Source organism: Podarcis liolepis, assembly GCF_965112155.1.
Source record: "Podarcis liolepis genome assembly, chromosome: 8".
Taxonomy (NCBI): domain Eukaryota; kingdom Metazoa; phylum Chordata; class Lepidosauria; order Squamata; family Lacertidae; genus Podarcis; species Podarcis liolepis.
The window spans coordinates 35320695-35326707 of record NC_139560.1 but is presented as its reverse complement, the minus strand read 5'-3'; the positions used below and the strand labels follow the sequence as shown (position 1 = coordinate 35326707).

General features: G+C 41.6%; 1 long non-coding RNA gene across 1 annotated transcript; it reads left to right on the top strand.

Annotated features, from left to right (window-relative positions):
- The first annotated feature begins 798 nt into the window (after positions 1–798).
- Positions 799–2726, top strand: LOC310713687. The gene is made up of 3 exons (XR_014529407.1): positions 799–840; positions 1890–2000; positions 2607–2726. It is a non-coding gene; the product is annotated as an uncharacterized lncRNA (long non-coding RNA).
- The last annotated feature ends 3287 nt before the right edge of the window (positions 2727–6013 follow it).

Genomic DNA, 6013 nt, shown 5'->3' with positions numbered 1-6013 from the left:
AGCAAGAAAATGCAAAGGCGGGTGTTAGGACCAGCCCCTAGACACAAGGAGGCAGCTGCTTCAGACAGCAGATGTTGTAGGGTGGAAGTAATGGTGAGGGCTTGCAGGTCAAAACTGTGTATGCCTGGCATATACATGCTTAAGCTAGTCTGCTGTCTTCAGGTCCAGTGGAGGACAATATCCCATCACTAGTGTTGAAGTAAGCTTCAACTGCCAAGAACTCTGAGAGCTGCTGATAGTCAGAGTACAACTTTCCCCAATGAAGTTCTCTCCAGGTATTTTGGGTGACAACTTCCATAATCCCTGACCATTGGTGGTTGGTCTGATGGGAGTTGAAGTCCACTCCCCAGCTCTCCAAAATGTTGGGTTGGGAAAGGCTAAAGTAGAGCATGACAAACAGCCCAAGAACTCACTCATTCCAAGCTTGGGAACAGAAGTAGCTCACATCTTCTGCCATTAGGTACCACTGCCACCAGCTCATTCTTTTCCTCTGCCCTTGAGATAGGAGCAAATTCTCAAGGCTAAAAGCTTTCTGCCTAGACCTTTTCCTCTCTGAAAAGGCACAAAACATATTTTCTTGCATTCTCTCTAGTATATGTAGCATGGGCCAAAGTGATCAGGGCACAGTTAAAATAACGTGAGCAGTCATAGAGGCATATGATACCTCCACATTAATTAATTTACTAAGTATAAAATTTAAGATTGGAAAAAGGAAGAACTTCGGAAGCCCCATCAGACATTCAGCTTTCAAGAGAATGTTCGAAAACCAGAACACTCACTTCCGGGTTTCAATGGTTTGGGAGCCAAAACATTTGAGAACAAGGCTGTTCGAAAACCAAGGTACGACTGTATATTCACATTTTTAGTGTACTTTATTGTATTTTGTTCTCTTGATTGGTATTTTAATACCTACTAATCTAGAATTATTATTATTATTTTATTAGCAAAGATATAAATTCAGACTAGGTAAAGTAAAGGTACCCCTGCCCTTACGGGCCAGTCGTGTCCGACTCTAGGGTTGTGCGCCCATCTCACTTAAGAGGCCGGGGGCCAGCGCTGTCCGGAGACACTTCCGGGTCACGTGGCCAGTGTGACGAAGCTGCTCTGGCGAGCCAGCACCAGCGCAGCACACGGAAATGCCATTTAGCTTCCCGCTATTAAGCGGTATCTATTTATCTACTTGCACTTAAGGGTGCTTTCGAACTCCTAGGTGGGCAGGAGCTGGGACCGAAAGACGGGAGCTCACTCCACCGCGGGGATTCAAACCACCGACCATGCGATCGGCAAGCCCTAGGCACTGAGGTTTTACCCACAGCGCCACCCGCATCCCTAAATTCAGACTAATCAGTGTTTATTAGGCAGAGGAAAATAAAAGACAGCATACAGAAGATTGTACGTATTGTAGATTGCATTTCTATAAGCAAGCAATACCCGGTGGTGGTGGTGGTGGTGGTGGTGGTGGTGTTATGGACACAGCAAAAGCTTTTGACAATATTGAATGGCCATTTTGGGTTGAGATGTTAAAGCTTACCATTTTGGGGAAAAGATTTAAAACAAAGGTACAGGTAATGTGTTCAGCACAAAAGCAAAGATATGTATCAACAGGATATCTTCAAATCTCCTTAATTCATATAAAGGTACAAGACAAGGTTGTCCTTCATCTCCACTATCGTTTGCATTGCGAATAAATTGGGAATATAATTCTATGATTCTTTGTTGAGATTCCTGCATTGCATGGGGTTCATAAAATTCATAGAACCATAGAGTTGGAAGGGACCCTGAGAATCATTTAGTCCAACCTATATATGCAGCTGCCCAATACTGGCATCAAACCTGCAACCTTGGCATAATCAGCAGAGACCCATTTTCCTTGTCTCAATGTCTTCCAGGTGTTGTTTTGAATCCCAATCATCCCTGACCATTGACAATGCTGGCTGTGACTGATGGAAATTGTAGTCAAAGACATCTGAAGGATAGCATTTTTGAAAAGGATGGGATAGGTAGGTGTTAGTAACTTGGTCCCAAACCAAGGATCACAATGGGGGATGAAGCCGATGGATGTGATCCCATCTTCCACAATTTGTTCATATGGATATGTTCATAGGAAAATGGGTTAGCGTAAACAATTTCTTTTTCTGTTTGTTTTTTTTAAACTGAAGCTTGAGAGTCTAAGAAAGTCACAAGATTACCTATTGTGTATATAAATGTAAAAATTATTTTGTTGCATTGGAGTATCTCAGTGAAAAGATAGATGTTAATCTGTATTTATTCTGCTAATGCTCTCAGACTTCAATAGAAGGATAAATTCCTCAGTTGTGCTAAGCATTACACAAATATATAACAAAAATGTTGCCTTCATTATAAAGTAGGTAATAACCCAAAGTTGAAGTTAATGATGTGCAGTTCTGAAATGACAGTGATTAATACCGTAGTAGGTAATAGATTTTTAATCATGCCAACAAAAGGAACATTATTCAGGTGATTCACTGGTCATTTACTAGTGTAGACTCATTATATCCCTTGAGACTACACCAATGTAATTGGTCAGTGAGTCACTCACCACATTTGTTCATTTGGTTGGAATTTGTTGTGTGTTGGATATGCAGGATTGGTCTATGAAATGTTGCCATTCCGAGGAAGACTGGCAAAGAGAAGTGTTTTGGACACAGACATTGAAAAACAAATATTCTTCATTATCATGCTCATCAAGAGACGAAGAACAAATGGTGAGTTGGCCTCTGCATGTTCATCAGCCAATGACTGCATTATCAAGGAATGCTACTATCTTTTATTCTATTACACATATAAATCTAATAAATACATAAATAATAAATATTGTATATCTGAAACAGGCATCAGAAATCTCAAAACCCAGCAGAAATCAACATCTAAAGAAGGGGATGACGCTTAAATCCCAGGGAGGACAAGGGAATAGGTTAGCTTCAATTAACTTAAATACCACAATGTCTTCCAAATTTTACACCTCAGGGAATCTCTGGTCTGTGAGCCTAATATTGCATGCCAGGCATCCTCATTTGGCCCAAGAGGCCATTTTAACTATACGACACCCAACTGTCCTGTACCTGCTGTTATATATGACATCACATGAGAGGCAGGTAAAAGCAAGGCTTGGGAGAAAGGGATTTGAAAGCCCCACCAATCACCAATGCTGCCAAAGACCACCCCTCCCTCCCGTGTTTCCCAGTTATACCCAAATCAGCTGATTGTCAGGGCTTCAGAAGCAAAGGGGCTTTGCAAGCCCTTGGAAATTATTGCACTAGGGACTTGGAAAGCTTAGGGGAAAGGAGCATTTTTTTTTCCTTTCCAAAGGAAGCAGTTGGCATGCAAAGCACTTGGAGAAGCACTTTGAATACAAAGTGCTTTCTCTGCAGATGGGGAATTGCTCCATCTTTATTAGCATTCCCCTCTGTGCAAATACTTCAAAGTGGCTCCCTCTATCAATTGATCATTGGTTAGAGAGGTTTTCACACAGCCAAAGCTCCACGAAGCCCAAATTCCTTGTGCTTGTAGTTCATATCAAACCTAACATCACATCTGACCTCCAATTCAAATCTTTATTCCAGTCATAGACCAGCATGATAAAAACAACTCCGTACATTAATAAAACATGCTAGATAGCCAATATGGCAACTGCAGAAGTAGAAGATACACATATTCATACTCTCGGTTACAATAGCATAAGATTAGAATGCATAAAACTTGTAAATCAAACCTTCAGTTTTAGACCTGCCGTGTGGCACATAACATTCTCTTACGTGTGTCAATCATAGCAGCACATCTGATGAAAGTTGGGTTTTCTGCACATGTTCGCAGGTACCCTTTACTGTTATCCTCAAATGATTCAGGCCCATTCCAAATGAACAAAATATTAAAGAAACTGTCAGTTACAGGAACAATTCAATTAAGATTTCACAAAGCTTTTTTTTTGTTTCAGTGTATCTTGCCCATCAATATGAATATGATTATTGTTTCACACAGTGGGAGCTTTCCTCTTAATGATACTTAGCAGCAGGAGCTTTGTCTGCTGATGCAAATGAGAAACAATAGTTTGCATTGTCTAATATACAGCATTAGCTATCAAGAAGCTGGGTCCAGACTAGTGCTTTTGTCCTTCCCTTCCCTTAATTTCTAGTTGCAAAAGCTCTTTTTGGACTGTTTCTGAATGGATGTGCCATCTCAGAGAGAAAGAAATCTGGCTTCGGGGGTGGGAAACTGCCACATTGCCATCTGTGCAACCTTTCAGGGGCCACATGAAAGTGGTGGGCAGGGCGAGGGGCAAAACTGGGCAAAACAACTGTGAATTTTACCTTCGTGTGGTTGGCTACACATACTCAAACACTCCTCTCTGTCCTCCAACTAGGCAAGCAAGAAGCTACATAAGAGTTCCAGACACATTCCAGGCAGGGAAAAGCACTCAAGGAGGGCGTGGCTTGGGAGGGGAAGTGGTCTGGGGAGAATTTCAAGGGTCAGAGAGAGAGGCACTGGAGGTCTCCATTTGGCCCCCAGGCCTGAGGTTCCAGATACCCAACTTAGTAGGGTGTTGCACAGCCCTCCCCAACCCTATGCCCCACATTCAAAGGCATGCGGTGTCTCATCCCTGCCTTCTCCCAGGAAGATGCAGCTGGTCTGGTAGGTCCCTCCTGCTTTCCTAGGCCTCTTTGCTGCTTTTCCTTCCTTCTGCCCAATGCCTGCCTCTCCTTCCTACCCAACCCCCTTTTCTCTGACAGCTCCAGGTTACTCAGTGCAGCCCAACCTGATCTGCAGCAACTCAGGAGAAGCCTGGATCCCCCAGAATCAATCCAAATCAGTTTGGCTTTGGGCTTTGGCTGAATCCATTGCAAAGCCCTGCAATTTTGTCCTTTTTCATTTGATTTTTGCACACATATCCATTGGATTGAGTCACTAGACACTGGAGAACAGCCTTTACCAAAGGTGCCATGGGCTTTGAAGACGCTCAGGACAAAAGGGAGAAACGAGCTAAGAGGAAGGCATGTTTGGCAAACCCTCACCATGATCAACTCCTGCCCAGAAACCTATGCCCCCACTGTGGAAGGACGTGTGGATCCAGAACTGGCCTCCACAGTCACTTATGGGCTCATTGTTAAGATCATGTTCATGGAAGACAATCTTACTCAGCTATGAGTGAGCACCAAAAAGAAGAAGACTAGACTTCAGCATACAGTAATAGACAATAAAGGATAATTGGTATAATCAACAATAAAGAATAGGAAATAGGTGGAAATCTGAAACGGCAAAAAATAGGAAAAGATAAAAGACCTGATTGTGGAATAAAATGTGAAATAACACCACAATGCTTTTCCAGAATAATATGAAGATTGTTAATCATATGGGATGTTTTAATATTGAATGCATCAGAATGCAATAATTTTGATTCTGAAAGTTCCCACATTAGCCCTATCATGAGAGGCTCATCCTATACCAGCCATGAGTAAAAATATTTGATTATACCACGATGGCACACAATTTATTCTTGTTCATATTAGTCAAATGCTACCTGCCCATGAAATTTAATACCTGTCAACTCAAATATCAGTTTGAATTCTGACAACTGAAAGGCATATAAAACATATCCAATATTTTTAAAAATAAAAATCTGCCAGGTAGCTCAATAGAGGAATAATTAACACTGGCATGCATAAGGGAAGCTATCAGTGCCACTCTAAGTGGTGTCAATAGGAGGAGATATCACACTAGATTGAGAGATGTGCATACAGGTATGAATCCAACTGACTTCACTCAAAAAACTTCAATTAAAAATGTATCATGAAGAAATCTCGTTGTCTGAGGTGATGTGAAGTTCATGCGATCTGTGATAGCTGTTTTACACATGCTAGTCATCACATTACATTCATTTGTTTTATTTATCACATTTATATACCAACTTTTCCTATGAGGAACTTGAGGTGGTATCGAACAGATGGAAAGCTCTTTAATCTGAGCAGGCTAAAAGCAAAGAGTAAGGTTACCATAA